This window comes from Triturus cristatus, chromosome 3_1 (genome assembly GCF_964204655.1).
Source record: "Triturus cristatus chromosome 3_1, aTriCri1.1, whole genome shotgun sequence".
In the NCBI taxonomy this organism is placed as follows: domain Eukaryota; kingdom Metazoa; phylum Chordata; class Amphibia; order Caudata; family Salamandridae; genus Triturus; species Triturus cristatus.
This window is the reverse complement of record NC_140583.1, coordinates 698,478,192-698,498,545: the sequence shown is the minus strand read 5'-3', so window position 1 is coordinate 698,498,545 and position 20,354 is coordinate 698,478,192. Positions and strand designations below refer to the sequence as shown.

At 45.8% G+C, this 20,354-nt stretch overlaps 1 protein-coding gene across 1 annotated transcript in view; it reads right to left on the bottom strand.

Annotated features, from left to right (window-relative positions):
* The window catches only part of LOC146860813 (sperm-specific sodium:proton exchanger-like), a 4,738,575-nt gene that overhangs the window by 2,493,332 nt on the left and 2,224,889 nt on the right, over positions 1-20,354 (bottom strand). The gene's annotated exons all lie outside the window — the stretch shown is intronic.

Sequence of the window (20,354 nt, the reverse complement as noted above, 5' to 3'; positions counted from 1 at the left end):
CACCCCCGGGAATTGGCGGAATGTCCAGCTGTATGATAGCCATCTCCTACTGTGGATGGGGTGGGGACTTCCACTGTAGATATGTGTGGGAACGAGCTCGAAGTGGGGATTCCGAGGATGTTCTTTCATGTTCCAAGACAATCTCAAGAATGTGCCATGTATGATAACCCTGCAATAAAGTCATAAACCTGTGTATAAGAGGCCAGGCCTCAGAGATGCAGTTAGAGCACCTCGTGACGATACCTTGCTGTCTGATCTGATGTGTTCTGCTCCGACGGAATAAAAACTTTGTTTCCTGCCTTCCAGTCTCCGGCGCCTGCCTCTTTCATTGGTAGATTATCGAATGGTATGAGAGGCGATTACCGCCGGGCAATACTTGAAAGGTTATCGTCTGAAACTGCCGCTACCATTTAACAGACGTTCAGGGGGCATCTCTAAGGTGCCCTCTGGGTGCATGTTTTAATAAATCAGGGAGGGGATATGGCCAAATGGCTAGAGCTGGGTTGACCTCGAAGCTGGGGAACTGGGTTTGAGTCTCTGCAGAGACACTCAAAATCCTGTGATTCTGGGCAGATCACTTAATCTCCCGGTGCCTCACAAAATATGAATGCGTCCATCTGTAAAGCAACTGGTACTCATGTAAAGCGTTTGATACTTTCTGGTCTTATTTGCCCTATATAAAACTCCAAAAGAAAACAAAATCCACTACTGGCATCAGTACAGATTTATTAAGACAAGATGTTTGATATCAAACACCATTGGTTTCGGTGAAACCATCATGTAGCTGGGGATCTCATAATGACCATTGCCCAATACATATAGTTAAGATGGTTTCCCTGCCCACTTGTGCTATCTAGAAATTGAATTAGACAGCACAGGGGTCATGCAAATATGCCCTCACGTGTAATATAATGCACCCTGCCTTGGGGCTGTAAGGCAATCATGTAGTTTAGGAACTCGTAATGACTAGAGCCCAGTACATATACTTAAGATGGCTTGCCTTATCACTTGTACTATCTAGCAATTCCACTAGACAGCACAGGAGCATATTAGCTTGTGCAGGTATGCCCTCATATGTAATGATATGCACCCTGTCTTAGGGCAGTAGGGTCTGCTGTAGGGGTGACTTACATATATTGCATGCAGTGTCTGTTGGTATGACACACAAAGTGTGTTGAATGTTATGCTTTCACTTTTGTCTGCACCATTTCACACAGCCTGCAATTTGGAGATGGTGCCCTTAGGGTAGCACAATGCATACTGCAGACCTTAGGGACCCTCTTTAATACCCATGCACTAGGTACAAAGAGTACCATATACTAGGAACTTACAGGGGTGCTAAAGGTCTTGCCAATTGGAGAACAATTGCACAGTTCCCTTGTTTTAGGGAAAGAACACTAGCACTGGGGCCCTGGTTAGCAGGAACCCCGTGCACTTCAGTCAAAGATGCATCAGATATCAGGCAAAAAGTAGGGGTGACTATGTTAAAAATGGGCACTTTTTTACATAAAGCTTTTGAGGAGTACTTTGGATCTGGAGTCATTTTGGTCTTCCAGATGAACGTTGAGATCACAAAGGAGAATGTAGACCCTGGAGTCGATAGTGAGCAGATCGAAAAAGTCAGTGATGATATTGGTAAAGGTGACTTGTGGTCCGAGTGGTCAGTGGGTGAGGGTTCCTTTCAGAGTGAATTGTTTAGAGAATTGGAGTTTGAAGTGCTGGTGTTACATGAAGAATATGGCCGTATCTGTGGATGTTGTGCATTTGTTGGATTCCTTGTAGGTGATAGCGGGTCCATCTCCTGGCTTGTGAAGGCGGTCCTGTCGAGCAATCTTGTAGTCCACCAGGATTGCTGTAGCAATATCATGAGCCTATAAAGGGTTGAGCCAGGTCTTTGTGATGAAGAGGATGTTAGGTGTGTCACTGCTCAGAAGGTTTCATATTTCAGTCGTGTGTTTGCTGAGTGATCCTGTGTTGAGAAGCATGGATGTGAGTGAGTGTTGACATGCGGGTTAGCTGAGATGTGTGGTGTAGGGGTCACAGTGTAGGCGTTGCTGGTGCTTTCATGGTGTGAGTGTTGGGAGGAGGTGTTGAGGGCATTGTTAGTATTTGTGTGGGGGGGTGGGTGAGTGGCTGATGAAGAAATGGCAGTGGTACAGGTAAAAGCTCCTACGGTGTTGTGAGGTGTGGCTCGGCAGCAATTGGAGGAAAATCACCCAGGGTATAGCGACCTAAAGAGTGCTACAAAGTATCACTGGGCTGGGTGTGGTCCAAGCATGGATGGTCATAGCCAGGCTTGCCTTTGGCACACATTAGGCGTTCCAGCAGTGTATTCACTGCACAGCTGACATTAAGTAGGTCCGGGGAGCGTGGAGCAGTACAGGATGCCATGATGTCATTTCCTGTGCTGATGGATAATGGGTGGATGAGAGGAGCTCTAATGATGTCAGTTTATGTGCTTCTGGGTGGTGGGAAATAAAGTCCTCTTGCTTGGATTCTTTTAAAGACAGTTTTGGTGGGGAAACCAATAAGGTCACTTCCTGTCCAGATGGATGAAGGCAAATTCAGGGATGTCACTTTCTGTGCAGGAGGATGATGGGCGATCCAGTGATTTCATTTCCTGTGCTCACGGGTGGTGAGAAATCACCATAATGTATGGCTTGTATTATTGAGGCCATCAGCTTTTGAGGCCCTCCTCCTGTGACCAACTGCTTTCTGGAGGAGGAGAGGGAAGAGGAGTAGGCACTTCAAAAGGAAGTAGATGATCAACATAAACTTCAAAGCCTCAGACTCTATCTCACATTTGTTGTCTTGAAAGGGACTATAAGAAGGAGAGATTGTGACCCCAACAATTGTCAACTGTCAAGAAGCCAGTTGGACTGTGCCAGGAGGAGAAGCTCTGCAAACTTCTTCTCATGACCGGGAGTGGAGACCAAGGCCTACTAATCTTTCATTTGGGTGAGAGGACATCCCCTAAGGAATCCAAGACCACCTGCCATGGAGCCTGGAGCACCAACTTCGACTCTGCTCACCAATATCAGTGTGCCTTGTAAGGAAAAGAAGAGTGCTGGAGGGAGTGAGGTCCATTGGGGAATCCTGTCGAGTGTACTTCCTTTGCGAGGTGTGAGGAGAAGGCTGCTGCACATTTGGGTTATTGCCCATGTGGAGGAAAAAGTCAGCGACCCTAGTATGCCAGTTAAGGGGCACCACAACATGTTTCCAGTTCAGGGAGGACCTGGCCTGGCAGTTCGGGCTGGACTGTTCCCATGGGGCACAGGGTCAAGACTGATTTGCATATGGCTGGGTCCTAATTAGAATGGCATGGTGAGCAAAACAACGATGGATTTAGCCCCAGATCTCTTTACTGGGGTGAATGTATGACATTGTTCTGCATTCTGTCCATCAACAGTTCTTTTTGCATTTGTTACCCCGAGTGGGACGGGTATGCTCAGATGTGAGTCCCATGCTCTCCATGCCACTGGAATCAAACTATCCTGGCTGAAGAGGGGTGAAACCCCGAAACCGGACCTAGGATGCTTGTTTCCAGTCCAGGGAGGACCTGGCCTGGCAGTTCGGTCTGGGCTGTTCCCATGGAGCACAGGGTTAAGACTGATTTGCATATGGCTGGGTCCAAACTGGAATGGCATGGTGAGCAAAAAACACGATGGATTTAGGCCCAGATCTCTGTACTGGGGTGAATGTATGACATTGTTCTGCATTCTGTCCATCAACAGTTCTTTTTGCATTTGTCACCCCGAGTGGGACGGGTATGCTCAGACGTGAGTCCCGTGCTCTCCATGCCACTGGAATCAAGCTATCCTGGCTGAAGAGGGGTGAAACCCCGAAACCGGTCCTAGGATGCTTGTTTCCAGTCCAGGGAGGACCTGGCCTGGCAGTTCGGGCTGGACTGTTCCCATGGGGCACAGGGTCAAGACTGATTTGCATATGGCTGGGTCCAAAATGGAATGGCATGGTGAGCAAAAAAACTATGGATTTAGGCCCAGATCTCTGTACTGGGGTGAATGTATGACATTGTTCTGCATTCTGTCCATCAACAGTTCTTTTTGCATTTGTCACCACGAGTGGGACGGGTATGCTCAGACGTGAGTCCGTGCTCTCCATGCCACTGGAATCAAGCTATCCTGGCTGATGATGGGTTAAACCCCGAAACTGGTCCTAGGATGCTTGTTTCCAGTCCAGAGAGGACCTGGCCTGGCAGTTCGGGCTGGACTGTTCCCATGTAGCACAGGGTTAAGACTGATTTTCATATGGCTGGGTCCAAACTGGAATGGCATGGTGAGCAAAAAAACGATGGATTTAGGCCCAGATCTCTGTACTGGGGTGAATGTATGACATTGTTCTGCATTCTGTCCATCAACAGTTCTTTTTGCATTTGGCACCACAACATGAGACATGGACATCGTTGTGGAGAAATGGGTCATCACCCATGTGCAGTAGTAGTCCCTGATGCCGTCTGCATGAAGAGGCTGCCTCAAAGTAAACTGTGATCAACGTTATGCTGGTCGGGCTGCAACCTGTGTGTAGTAAGGGATCAACAGCCCCGTATGATAGTAAGGGCCACTGTGGACAGATTAGCATGAGGAGTCGGCTGCAGCCTTGCCTAGTGGAGAGCTGGCTACTGCATATGTCAGAAGTAGTCGCTGTGTAGGAATTTGCTTTGCCGACTTTGGATTGAAGCCCATGTGTACTAGAGGTATTAGACATACTGTAACCAGGTATGCCGGAGCGGTCACTGGGATGAGCAAGAAGTGTGACCTTATTGGTATAGTCACCCAAGTGAAGTTGATTGGCGCTGTGGTCGCCGGGATGACGTTGCGGTAGCTACTTAGATGCCGTCCTTGCATGCTGCTGACGTCAGTTCTTTTAAACAACATTCATTCCATGCCAGAAGCGCAGAGCCATGCAAGACACTGACCACTGGTGCACAAATCTAGGGCCCTGAAAGGAATTCCATAACTCTAGAAGAATCTATAACTAATCTATGTCTCTTACAGATATATCGTTACTGAAAGTAAGTAACTTGTTCATCTGAAAGAGACAATTAGTTATAGATTCCTTACCTTAGAATAGATACCCCAGCAATATCAACCCCAGAGGTAGGTCTGCAAACCAAGTTCACACCAGAAAGTCCTGCAGAACAGAATGGCTAAAGTAGCCGCCTCTCTGGGCTTGGCTGTCCAGGCAGTAGTGTGTTGTGAACGTGTTCAGAGATGCCCAGGTAGCTGCCTGACAGATGTCTTTGAGGGGGACTCCCCGTCCCAAAGCAGTGGTTGCTGCCTTTGCCCAGGTGGAATGGGCGCGCAGTCCCACTGGAGGCTCCTTCTTTGCCAAAGAGTAGCAAGCTTTAATGCACAAACCAACCCACCTAGAGATGGTCCGTTTGTGCATGGCCCAACTTTTTTGGGCACCCACGTAGCCAACAAAGAACTGGTCATCCACCCGTAATTGCTAGATGTGATCCAAATATAATGAAAGGCACGCTTTGGCTCCAGCCGGTGGAGCCTCTCTTCCTCCTTAGAAGGATGTGGAGGCAGAAACAAGGTGGAAAAGGGGATGGTTTGACCAATGTGGAAGGAAGTCACCACCTTGGGAAGAAAGGAAGGCCTGGTTCTGGGGACGACCTTCTCCGGATGAACAGCCAAAAATTGAGGTTTTGAAGAAAGGGCTTGTAGCTCACTTACCCTGTGAGCAGAGGTGATGGCCACCAGAAAAGCAGCCTTCAGAGTAAAAAGTCTGAGAGGACAGTTATGAAGCGGCTCAAAGGGAGCAAACATAAGGTAGGTAAGAACCAAGTTCAAGTCCCATTGAAGCATTACGAAGGGAACATGAGGAAAAAGAGGACTTGAAAAGAGAAGGCTGATCAGGAAGCCTAAGATAGACTGAAATGGACTAGAGGTAGCTCTTCAGAGAGTCCAGCGCAGAGCCCTACTGGGCCAAAGACAAGAGGAACAAGAGAACATCAGAAAGAGGGGCAGAAAGGGGATCCACAGCCTTTGCTGTGCACCATGCCACAAATTTGTTCCATCTACAGGCATATACCTTCTTAGTAGAGGGACGCCTGGCTGGCAAGATAACATTACAGACTTCTGGAGGAAGGTCAAAGGCTGTCAACGGCCGCTGCTCCATCTCCACGCAAGGAGTTGGAGGCTGGACAGGTTCGGGTGGAGGACCGTCCCCTGCTGCTGTGACAGAAGATCCTCCCAAAGAGGCAGTCTGATCGGAGGATCAATGGCACCACCATCACTTTCGTGAACAACCGAGGGGCACTGGTAAGGCCACAGGGGAGCACGATAAACTGAAAGTGCTCTTGGCAAGGCCTGGGTGTAGTTCGCTGGGTTTTGCTACATGGAACTCCGCCAAGTTACGAAAAAACTCTGCGAAGTTCTGTGAGTGGCGGAGTGCAGTGCGAATTGCAGTTAGTGCTGGTATTCCTGTCGCTTGGGTAGAAATTCTACACGAGCGGCAGCTCGCGATCGCGAATGGTAATGGGGAAACCAATCCGCTACACATCGCGTTTTCTGCACTCCGCAGGCTCCGGGGAGTGCGGAGTGTAGAAAGCTCCGCGAACGTAGCGAAGTTCACTGCCCAGGCCTACCGTGAACCGCAGGTAACGCCAGTGGGCTGGCAGGACGAGAATGTGAAAGTAGGCGTCCTGCAACTCAGCTTCTTATACTGTTTTTAATCTTGCTTAATTTGTATCATTGTACCCTGTTTTTAATCTCCTTATTATCAGAGTAGTACTTACTTGCACGTTAAACTGTGACCCTCACCGTGGTTTTCGCGGGTCCTCAGGCAGCTTTACCGGATCGCCGCCATCTTGAGGGTAGTCAGGGACGTTATACTGGCGCCATATTGGTGAGCGCTTTAGTGATTTGCACGGTAGGCACGGCCCCTATTTATAGTTAGTACGGAGACGCACAGCGGTGACGCGCAGCGGCAGCGCCGTCTCCACGCCGGAGTCACGCCAGAGTCCAGCCCGTCTGTGCCCGTCCGGGCCTGGACGGGCCCAGGGCCAGAAACTCCGCCTAAAAACCCTGCTATAAGGACGACATACTCTCGAGATGACCTTATGGCTTTATGCCCGCCCCAATCCGTTGTCCGCAAACCGGCCTACAAAGGATTTAGCCGGCTATCTGCCTGTAGGCTGGGTCAGCCATCTCATTCGGACAAAGGTAAGAACGCTTTGTCGTTAGGTCTGCTGAATTGCAGATCTCTTCCAAGACACTCGATAGAAACTAAACTTCTTATCCAAGATTTGGATTTAGATTTCCTGTTTCTGACGGAAACTTGGATAACGGCTAGTTCTGACGCTGATATCGTGCAAGCCCTCCCCCCAGGCTTTCTCATATACCATCTGGACAGACCGGTGGGGCGAGGGGGTGGAATTGCGATTCTATACAGGGACTTATATGTGTGCAGGGCCCAGAACGGCTCAGTGTCGGACTGCGAGAGCTGTTATTTCTCCTTGCGCATATCCCCTACGGTATCACTGTCAGGTATATTGATTTGCCGTCCTCCGGGTTGCGTGGGTAATTTTTCTAGCTCCCTTATGGAAACCGTTACGACCCTAGCCTTTTCTACGACTAACTTTATAGTGATGGGAGATTTTAATCTCCATTTTAATGACCCTGCCGATTTAGTAGCCCGAGACCTTCAGGGTGATTTGAAAGCATGTGAGTTGCTCTTAATTAACGCGGGGGCTACGCACGATAAGGGACACTTACTTGATCCAATCTTTTCTAACATCCCCCGCTTTATGGCTAGGCCTGCATATCCCCTCCCTTGGTCAGACCATTTCTTGGTTGCGGCAACGTGGCAAAATGATGCATCGCCTACATCTGGCCATCAGGCCTATTTGGTGGATAGAGCCTGGTCCAGGTTATCGATTGATGACTGGACTTCCAAATTGGATGACACATGCCTTCCCCTGGAATCTGACCCGGTAAAGGGGGACGCAAATTTTGATCATTGGCTGACCACTTCCCTTGATGCCATAATTCCGAAAAAGAGAGTACCAAAGAGGGAGAAAAGAATTGGCTCTGCCCCGTGGTATACTCCCGAGCTACGTACCCTCAGGAAGGGATGTAAGAAGCTGGAGAGGATGTGGAGAAAGGACTGGGAGGTAGCTAGGCGAGAGGAATACCGCTCTGCAATGAGGGGTTATAAATCCGCTCTTCGCCATGCTAAAGCCCAATTCTTTGAGGAGCGCATAAGATCTGCATCCAACTCCTCTAGGGAGACTTTTAAAGTGGTAAAGGAACTCCTTAAAGTTCTTGAACCCGCGATAATACATGATAACCAGAAGTGTAAGGAGCTGGCAGACTACTTTCATATGAAAATTGAGAAGATTTTAAGCACCTTACCTCAGTCTTCGTCGCCTCAGTCTGGCCATAATATGGATATACCTAAACAGCCAAGAGGAGCATCTACCTATTTAGACACTTTTGGCCCAGTATCAGTGGCTGAAGTCCTTAAGGCTTTGGGTTCCATGAAAAGTGGCTCCCCTAGGGATCCGGTCCCCATGAAGTTCCTGAAACAGGTTGCAACTTCCATCGCGGATCCTGTTACAGATTTAATGAATGCATCATTTGCCCATGGATTGGTGCCTCCGAGCTGGAAAACAGCAGTTGTAAAGGCGCTTTTAAAGAAGCCAAGCCTGGATCCTTCGGACCTGGCAAACTATAGGCCCATTTCCCTGTTGCCGGGACTCTGTAAAATTGCGGAAAAGTTAGTGAACCAACAACTTTCAGGCTTTCTCGAGACCAATGGCCTGCTTCGAGACTCACAAACAGGATTCCGGCCAGGCCAGGGCACCGACACTGCCCTTCTGGCCGTCGTGGATGAAGCCAGAAGCATTTTGGATTCATGAGGCTCAGTGGCAGTGATCCTCCTGGACCTCAGTGCGGCTTTTGACACTGTGAACCATCTGGTGTTGATTCAGCGACTGTCCGAGGTTGGTGTGTCAGGGGTCGCTCTGAAATGGCTCAGATCATTTCTTAGCGGCCGGACATACCAGGTCTGGGAAGGGAGCGTTCGGTCAACATCTATTCCCCTCCGGTGCGGGGTGCCACAGGGCTCCTCTCTCAGCCCTACATTGTTTAATGTATATATGGCCCCCCTGGAGGATGTTGTGGCCCCATTTGACATTAAAATCGTCAGTTATGCGGATGATACGCAATTGGTGGTCGCCCTATCCCAATTGGAGGGTAACCCTGATCTACTGCACTCCTACCTGTCGGAAGTTTACTCCTGGATGTGTGAGTCATCCCTTAAGCTAAATGGCTCGAAAACTGAGATAATGCTGTTAGGGAGTAAGACCCTTTCGCTCCCTGCGACCAGTTGGCCCAGCTGTATGGGAGAGCTCCCCAGTCCGAAAGAGGAGATTAAGAACCTGGGGGTCTGGCTAGAGCAAGACCTGTCGTTTAGGACCCAGGCGAAAAAAACGGCAGGAGTTTGTTTTGCCCTCCTCCGGTCAGCCCGCAAAATTCTCCCTCTCCTTCCTCTAGCATCAAGGAAGTTGCTTATTCTGGGACTGATTACATCTAGATTAGATTATAGCAATGCTATTTTACTGGGCGCCCCTGAAACAACATTTAATAAACTCCAGCTGGTCCAAAATGCGGCTGCAAGGCTGCTCATGGGCGTCTCTAGGATGCAGTCAGCTAAACCGGCCCTAAAAGCCCTGCATTGGCTCCCGGTGCGTGAAAGGGTTACATTTAAGGCTCTTTGCACTGCGCACAAAATATTCCAGGGGAAGGGCCCTCCCATCCTGAGGAATCTAGCGGTGCCTTATAAAGCCAATAGAACGTTGCGCTCCAATCAGAAATTTCTTCTCCAAATCCCCAGAGTAAAAAAGGCCCGTACGGGCGGGAGAAGATTCTCGGTTCACATAGCTATGCTGTGGAACGCACTCCCTTTTAAGCTGCGTTCCGAGACCTGTACTTTGCGGTTTCGGAAATGCCTCAAAACTCATCTGTTTCTTGCTTGATTGCACTGAACTGGCCTTTGGTTAACTATTGGCGTCTGGATAAGCGCTGGGACGCCTGAGGGTAACTGTGCGCTATACAAAATGTTAAATAATAATAATAATAATAATGCTACCATTCAGTCTCCAGGGTCGAGGGCAGACAGGACATGAGCTAGCGTCAACATTTAGAACTACTCCTTCTGAAGGAAGCGGTTGATGTTCCTGAGATCCAAGATACAACACAGGCCTTGGTTCTTTTTGGGTACCAGAAAGTAGTGGGAATAGCAACCACAACATTCTTCTTGGGCATGAACTCGCTCAATGGTTCCCTTGGCCAAGAGAGCCGAAACGTCCTGTTGGAGAAGGGCCAGTTGATCCTCCGACATGCGATGGTGCTGAGGTGGCATGGGTGGAGGGGTAGTCTCAAAGGGGAGGGAGTAGCCACTTCGACTATCTGCAAAACCTACCTGTCTGACGTGATGTTGCGCTATTGGGGGAGGTGATGGCGAATCCTGCCGCCCACTGGCGATTGCTGGCCCTTAAAGTTCGGACTAGGAGGGTTTGGAGGCTGCTGCAGAGGGGGCATTGGTGGACTGGCCCGCTAGCTGGCCCCCAGACCCATGGCAATGGGTCCCACGTTCTCTGCTTCACAGCGCCTGAACAGCTTGCAGCGGCCTTTGGCTCTTGGCGGAACATGGCGGGGCACCCCTTCCATAACCACAAAAGGGGCAAAAAGCAGACTGCGCAGGGCAGATGGTGGAGAGGTCCAAGGACTTGGCCATAGCCCAAGAGTCCTTGAAGCGCTCTAGCGAGCTGTCTGCTTTAATGCCGAACAGGCGACGGCCATCAAAGGGCATGTCCATTAGGGTAGCCTGGACATCCACTGCAAAACCAGTGGACCTCAGCCAGGCATAGCGTGGAAGGGCTACCGACGTTGAAATCATTCTGCCTAGCGAGTCGGCGGTGTCCCGCCCACAGCGAATGGTAAACTTGGCTGCGTCTGTCCCCTCAGCAACTGCACGGGAGAGTACAGCCTGGGCATCCTCAGTGCACTGGGGCAGCACCTGTGCCACCATATCCCACACAGCCCAACAGACATGCAGTGTTTACTGACCGCAGTCGGACCATCTTCTACCCAAGATGGTCCAGCTTTTTGGATTCCCTATCAGGTGGGGCGGTAGGGAAGGCGCCTTTGGACGTTGAGGGTTGGACCACCAAGCTCTCAGGGGAGGGTATTGGGAGAAGAAAGAGGGGTCACCCGGGGCCGGGCGGTGGTATCGGCAATCATCCTATCCACAAGAGCCCCTGTGTTGGGCCTGGACTAGGTGCCCAAAAGGATGTCAGTGAGGGCTTCATTAAACGGCAGCAGGGGCTCGGAAGAACACGCTGCCAGTTGAAGGACCTCTGTCAGGAGGTTAGTCCTGAACGCCACCGTAGGTAGCTCGAGGTTGAAAGCCTCTGCTGCCCTACGCAACACCACTGCCTAAGAAGCTCCTTCCTCCATAGCCACGATAGGAGGAGACAACATGCCATGGTATGGAGAAGTATCCAGACCACTGGCTTCCCCCAACTCCTCTCACCAGTCCGTATCATATTCCAACTGGTCAGTTAAAGGGTGTCCAGACCCTCCCAGTCCTCCTCACCCTCTTCCGGTTGCCATTCTGGCTTAAAAGAACCAGGGTGGAACAGGGGCACAAAAGTACCCATCGGCGCCGTATCCGGCATTGGTCGACGTCGGTCCGGATCCATGTCCATGTCAGGGTGGAGGCTGGGGTTGAATCTGGCTGGGGACACAAACGGCGTTGGTTGTGGACGTGGTGCTGGTTGGGTCGACACCAGTGGAGTTGTTATTTGGTCGACCGGCACCTGGATCCAAGGAGACCTTTTGGTGCCTGGGCCAAAACTGCCAGCGTCGAAGGCCCAGGGCTGCCAGCCGAGACAGCAGGGTCAGAAGGCTCACCAGTGCAGTCCGGCTGCCCAAAGATGTCATGCATCGCTTCGAAGAAACTTCGAAGCTGGGCAGGAGTGTGAAGACTTCGAAGACGAGTGGTGGTAGTGTTGGCAGCTCCGCAACCGGTCCTTCGACCTCCTGCGCGACCGGGACCTCAAACAGTGCGAAGCTGACTGCCGGGCCTCGAGAAGCTTTCGGGAGCGCTCCCGCAAAGACTTCAGATTCATGGTCCGGCAGTCGGAACACGACTTGGGATCGTGGTTGCGTTCCAGGCACCACAGGGACATGCGGTGTGGATCTGTCGCCAACATCAGTTTTCAGCAGGCACCACAAGCCTTGAAATCAGGCATCCCTGATGTGCACCAGGCACCAAAGACTCAAATTTGTGTCAACAAAAGTTGGCAAAAAGTCAGTCAAAAAGTGACTGGAGATTCTGCCCTCTCCGGGTCTGCGCTGGCTAGCACAGAAAAAGAAAGATCTGATGTCAGCACACAAGGGCGGCATCTAAGTAGCTACCACAACATCATCCGGGCGACCACGACGCCAACGACGAACGCGGAGCTTACCGAAGCCACCTTTTGACGTGCAGGAGTACTGCTGACGAAAAATTCTCCAGATCCAGTCTGACGCCTGAGTGTAATTCTAAGGTAAGGAATGTATAACCAATTGTCTCTTTTAGATCAATGATTTATCCTGTCAGGAGGAGCAACAAAGATCCACCAGTCACTACAATCACACAAACGTATATGAGAAACTCGAGGACTGCCGAGTGCAGCCCGCCTTACTTGCGTGTATTGTACTCAACTGATCAGAAATAACAAGGGAGTTACCCCTATGTGACACTCACAAAGGGACGGGGTACCAGAATACAGCAAAACACAAGTGTCCCTATCAAAAAGAAGGCCTACGGAGTTGTCCTTAGCCAAGTGTCTAATATTCACAAGTAATTCTCTCAAAAAATATTAAGAAATGCCCTTTGATCTGTACACAGTAACTTGTATATGCAGTAATGAAGTCTATTAACAAAACTTGTTCATAAAAATCAAGGTTATTTATTATTGATAAACAACAAACAAAAGTGAATCACTTAAAATATCCTTCCCTCCCGGAATGGGTTACAATCTTTAATGAGTTTAATTAATAACAATTAAAATTGGTCAATATGAGTAAAAGTTGACGCAGCGTTTCGGTGACTTCACCTTCTTCAGGACTAAAAACGATTTCATCAAATCTCATATTTTTTTGAGAAAGAAATGGTGGATATTTCAATAGACTATCCAAACGGAATAACCCTTCAAAATGGAGGTATAGTCCTGCTGATAATTGAGCCTTCTTATTAGTTCAATTCAAATACTTTTGTCCGCAAGAGCCACCGTAAATGTATACATATTTTGGAAAAAGCCCATTTAAAACTTTAGGGACTGGTTTCTCGCAATATTCAGGGGCATGTAAATCCTTGTCTTTTCTTCAATTCTTGTCATATGATAAGGAAATTACATCTGACAGATCTGAGGGAGTGATTATTCTCAATTTTTCACTTTCCTGTAGTCGGTCTTCTTGTTGAACCAAATCGGCCTCCCTTCTCTTACGGACCCTTCGATAACGACGTCGTTATCGAAAGGTCCGTAAGAGCAGGGAGGCCAATGGTCTTGGGGCGAGGGGGTACCACATGCATATATGAACCAAGCAAAGCATCTGGGAGGAGGTGGGTGAGGTAACAACAGACACCATTGAACCCCTGCTCACTGATGGGACGGTTACATATTGGGCACATCGCCTCATAAGGTGAAGTGCAGCGGGGATCCCTGCCAGATGGCTCTTGACCCTACCCTAATGGTTGGGGGTGCAGAGTGCAGATTCCAACACAGCCCCCTTCAGGGTCATCATATCCCACTATCACCCAGCGGGAATGGAGGCTCACAAACACCAACAGGGGTCCAGTCTACCTCAAGGGCCACTGTGGACTGATTCACTACCTAAACAGATCCTGCTAAAACACTACGGCAGCCAGCCTGCCCCAGAGATCTAATCACTGATCAATCTTTAGGGCTGACACCAACTTGCTGACCTCTTCAGTCACAGATCCTTGAGCTAATCCCTCTTTCTGGACTTAGGATCACGCAGCTATGGCCAGACTGTGGCTGACTGCGCAGGCAAAGCTTTCATGGCCTCCGACCACCGACTATTGTACCAGACACTCTAGCTCCAGAGGCATCAGGCACCCCTCATTACCTGCCACAGACAAACTGAACATAGTCCTGGAAGCCATAGAGAACTCAAGGATCTTCATGGGGTGAGCAGCCAAAATATCGAAACTAAAATATCTACCTACACTAATATCGAGTTTTAAATATCGAAGGGACAGAATATCGATGTTAATAATATCTATGGACAGAATATCGATCCTAAGGTAAGTATTTTAATATCGATGTTAGTAATATCGAAGTTAGTAATATCGACATCAAATATATCGATTTTACTAATATTGATGTTGCTAATATCGATATTTATATTATTGTTATGTATTTTATTATGTTTTTAACCCCTTCTGTGCCCATGACGAGCTGGACTCGTCATGGGCCGCGGTTGCGCTGTGCCCATGACGAGTCCAGCTCGTCATGAACCCCGCCCGCTAATGCAACGGCCGGCACAGGGCGGGGAAAGGGCGTGGCACACAAGGGGTTAATATGTATGTGTTCTATGTTTTTAGTTAAGTGTTCTACTGGTTTTAACATATATGTATACAATTTTGATATGTTAACAATGGTTTTTTAAGTCAATTTTGTGTTTTAGTACCGTAGCGGGTTGTGGGTTTATAGGGGAATAGGGTGGGAAGTAATTTAATTATATGGAATTAATTATACATTTTTAGGAATTATAAATTAATTTTAATACATTTTTGCGTTTTAGTTCTGTAGCGGGTTGTGGGTTTATAGGGGAATAGGGTGGGAAGTAATTTAATTGTAATTAATTAATAATTTATTTTCATTTATTGGTATTGATAATTATATTATTGTTAATTAAGTATTAATTGGTAATTAATTTTTATTAATTGGCAATTAGTTTTAATTAGTTGATTAATTGATAATTATGTTAAGTGTATTATTTTATTAGTGGAGTGTGTCGTGCGTTTATAGGGGAATAGTGTTGGAAGTAATTGAAATCTAATTAAGTAATTATTAAATTAGTTGGGTATTGATAATTAATTGGACAATAATTATTAATTGGTAAATATTTTAAATTATAATATTTTGGTTATGAAAAATAATTAATTGTTGATTAATCATTAATAGTGAATTAAATATAATTAAATATTATGCATTGATATTTCTAATTAATATATTAATAAGTAATTATTAACTGGTAATGAATGTGTAATATTTATTATTTTGGCGTATGAAAAATATTTAATAGTTCAATATTTTTTAATTGGTAATTAATGTTTCATAATTATTATTTTGCGGTATATATTTTTTTAAATTGGTAAATATATTTTAATTGGTATTTACTTTTTAATAATTCATATGTTTTTGGTTATGAAAAATATTTTATCGTTTAAAATATATTATTTGGTAATTAACATTTATTAATTATTATTTATTGGTATTTATTATTAATGTATTGTTAATTAATTATTCTGGTAGTCATGTTCGTAATAATTATTTATTGGTATTTGTAAATAATTTTGAGTTGTTTAATAATTAAATCACTAATTATTTTAAATAATTATTTTATTTATAACTATGTTATTTTTAACTTCTACGCTATCCAACACATTACCTACTGTTGCACCCTCTGGAGTTGGAATAGTAAATGTTATCCCTACGCTATCCAACACTTTCCGTACTGTTGCATTCTCTGGAGTTGGAATAGTAATTTTTACCCCTACGCTATCCAACACTTTCCCTACTGTTGCACTCTCTGGAGTGGGAAAAGTAATTTTTACCCCTACGCTATCCAACACTTTCCCTTCTGTTGCACTCTTTGGAGTTGGAATAATAATTTTTACCCCTTCGCTATCCAACACTTTCCCTACTGTTGCACTCTGTGGAGTTGGAATAGTAAATGTTACCCCTACGCTATCCAACACTTTCCCTACTGTTGCACTCTCTGGAGTGGGAATAGTAGTTTTTACCCCTACGCTATCCAACACTTTCCCTACTGTTGCACTCTCTGGAGTTGGAATAGTAATTTTTACCCCTACGCTATATCCAACACTTTCCCTACTGTTGCACTCTCTGGAGTTGGAAGAGTAATTTTTACCCCTACGCTATCCAACACTTTCCCTACTGTTGCACTCTGTGGAGTTGGAATAGTAATTTTTACCCCTACGCTATCCAACACTTTCCCTACTGTTGCACTCTCTGGAGTGGGAATAGTAATTTTTACCCCTACGCTATCCAACACTTTCCCTACTGTTGCACTCTCTGGAGTGGGAATAGTAATTTTTACCCCTACGCTATCCAACACTTTCCCTACTGTTGCACTCTGTGGAGTTGGAATAGTAATTTTTACCCCTACGCTATCCAACACTTTCCCTACTGTTGCACTCTCTGGAGTGGGAATAGTAATTTTTACCCCTACGCTATCCAACACTTTCCCTACTGTTGCACTCTTTGGAGTTGGAATAGTCATTTTTACCCCTACGCTATCCAACACTTTCCTTACTGTTGCTCTCCGTGCAGTGGAAATAGTAATTTTTAGCTCTACGCTATCCAACATTTTCTTTACTGTTTTTTTTTTTGAGCTGGAGTAGTAGTTTTATTGTCGGTGCTATTTAATATTTTTTGTATTATGTTAGTTAATGTAATATATAATTAATTTTAACAATATTCAAATTAAATGTAATTTTTTAACTGTGTTATATATAATTATTTAATTTTTATTCATGTTATTGTTTTATGTGTATGATGTATTTGTAATTTATAATAATTTTTAACAAGTTATAAGTTATTAAAACAATTATTAAAATGTATTATTAAGTAAGTATATATATTATATATTATATGTATATGTTTAATTAATGTTTTATTACATTATATATATTAATTATTAATTTTAAACATTATAAAATATATTTAATTATGTTTATTTTATTTATAAGTATTATTTGGTTTATTTTACTTTTTTTTTTTTAAACTAAAAAATACTTTATATTTTTAATAACGATATTTTTGACATTCTATATTTTATTTTCGATATTTTTGTACTTACCATGTTGTAGATAGGATCTCGATATTCTTGTCATCGATATTTTTGTGTCGATATTTTTGTAGGTCGATTTTCTGTCCGTCGATATTCTGTCAGACATTCCTTAAGGCAGAGCTCAGAATTCTGCGTAATGAGAAACCAAGCTGGGCTCCCTCACGGCAGATTCCTGAGCAATGACCACTGAAAACTGGCAGCTAGAGAGACAGACTGGGAGAGGGTGCTGGCTCTGTTGCAACCACAAACCACAGACAATCAACAAGCTTCTGGACTGACAGCGTCGGTACTTGTTCTTGAGTACAGGGTGGAAAATTCTGAAGGACGTTCCCAGAGAAACAGCATTCTAATTCTTGCAGTGCCGTAAGGCCTTGAGGGCCACTACCCAATGGTATTTCTGGAGAACTAAGTCAGATTGTTTGACCCTGCATCAGCCTTCACTCCATGCTTCTCACTGGAAAGGGCACGGTGCCCATCCACTCCCGATGTCAGTCAAGCTTCTGCTTTTCAAAGACCCAGATGCTATTCTGATGGAAGCCAGAGAAAAGTGGCCATTGAAACTCGAAGACAAAAAAATGATCGTATTCCCAGATTACATCCATGCTATACAACAACAGTATGCCTCTTTCTAGGGAGTAAAATACATGACTCTGATAGCTGGGCGTCCAATACTTTCGGCTGTTCCCGGTGTTGTGTAATATCTGGTATCCCCACGGTATCGTGTATCCACTGCACTTCGGGACTTTTCGGAAACGAAACTCAGCCCGGGCGGGTTCAGACAGAAGCAGCTGATCACTGCTCGGGCTGAGTTAGGGGATACACGATTCAACAGCATATCAAACTCGGCTCAGGCGATAAATCACCTTAAACTTTTGCACGAAGAGAGACAGACAGAAATAAATGGAGAAAATGAATCGTAATGGAAATAGCAATTAAGTGAATAAACATTGCGAAAGCAAATAAACTATTTCTGAAGCATATTGAATCGTAACGAAATAACATGAGGGGAAGAGAATATAAACAACAGGGGGTTCAAATAAGGGGAAAAATAATATCAAAACAAGCGAAAGATTATGGGGTGGAGGTAAAAAAAAAAAGGCAATGAAAAAAGCAAAGTATTAAAATGGGGACAGAAGTGTTTTGATTTTCATATCATGAATATGTTACAAGGTGTTAATAACAAATATATAACTTGCACAATAAGTTGAATAACAGTGCATGTTTAGTTTGACTCATTTAACATACTTGGCATTTTACCAGCTGCCCTATCTTTTTGTGTCCATGCTAATTAAACAAGCATTGGCAACGCAATCTGTCTCATACTTTTGTGAAATTTTGAGCATATTGGCGATGTAAATGACAATGTTTTTTACTTATTTTCTAGGTCGAGCCTGGGCAGTGCATGCGCTACTCTGTGGCATGATTTATTGAAGCATGGAATAGAAGCCCCTGTACACACTCCTCCCATATTTGCCATTGGCTTGTGTCATTGTCCTTCGTAAATGCTGGCTTCTGATTCATTAATAGACTTGTAAATTCCTCCTTAGTACCGCCTTGTCTTTATTTGTAACCTCCCATGAGGACTGGCCCTTTTACTTCAGTTGTTACATGGTACGTCTTTTTTAGTCTGTAAGCACTATTTTCTTTATTGAGTTCCTTCTACTGCAGGCACAACATGCTTTACTGCAACATTCAGTGTGCCATGCGTGCTTACACTTTCCGAGCAGCCAGGGATAACGGCGGCCGCTTCTTTGAATAGGTCTCGCATTTACAAGTGTTTGAACTATTGGCATTGTAAATTACAATGCCTTTTATTTATGTGTTAATTAGCAAAACAGATAAATAAAAGTCATTGTCATTTACAATGCCAATAGCTTAAACTCTGGCAAATGCGACACCTATTGCATTGCAAATGCTTGTCATACATGGCTCCTGGTGCACACTGGGGGCACACATTCTGATGTTCGTTTCTCACATTGCTGGTTTTCATACGCAGATACTGGTACACACGTGTGTCTCAGGCTATACAGCACACATTCTGGGACTAGTTCCCTTACTGCCTTTGTTCGTACATGGATCCTGGTGCATGCTCGTGGCTCACGGCATACATTCTGGTGCCAGCTTCTTACGTGGAAGGTTTTTGAACAGGAATTCTGGTTCACGCTCATTGTCACTCACTGCACAACACACTCTAATGCTGGTTTTCCACATAGCAGGGCAGGTTTTCCTACACAAATCCTGGTGCGCACTTGTGTCGCATGCTGCACAGCACACTCTAATGCTACTTTTCCACGTGTCTGGTTTTTATACACAGATTCTGGTGCACGCTCATGTCTCATGCTGCACAGTACACACTAATGCTGGTTTTGCACAGGGGTATTTTTCATGCACTTATCCTGGTGCACGCTTGTGTCTCACGTAGCACTGCACCCATTTTGATGCTGGTTTTCATACACGGATCCTGGTGCATCCTTGTGTCTCACGCATCACAGCACATTCTAATGCTGGTTTCCCACATGACTGGCTTTCACGCACAGATCCTGGTGCACACTCTTGTCTCACGTTGCACAGCACACACTAATGCTGGTTTTTCACAGGGCTGGATTTAATGCACGGGTCCTGCTGAACGCTCATGTCTCGTGCTGCACAGAAAACTCTAATGCTAGTTTCCCACATGGCTGTTTTTCGCACACGGATACTGTTGCACGCTCATGCCTCACGCCTCACGCTGCACAGCAAACTCTAATGCTGGTTTCCCACACAGCTGGTTTTCGTGCATGGACCCTGGTGCACGCTCATGCCTCACACTGCACAGCACACTCTAATGATAGTTTTCATATATGGACCCTGGTGCACGCTCGTGTCTCTTGTGGCACAGCACACTCTAATGCTGGTTTTCCATAATACTGTTTTTAAGGCACAGGTCCTTGTGCACACTTGTGTCTCACGCTGTCAGCACACTTTAATGCTGGTTTCCCACATGGCTGGTTTTCACTCACAGAACCTGGTGCACGCTTATGCCTCATGCTGCACAGCACAATCTAATCTAAAGGTTTTCAAATGAGTTTCTCCTACTGCAGGCAGAACAGGCTTTCCTGCAACATTCAGCGCACCATTCGTGCTTTCACTTTCCAAGCAGCCCGGGACAATGGCGGCTGCTTCTTTGCAAGGAAATAGGTCTCGTATTTACAAGAGTTTGAGCTATTAGCA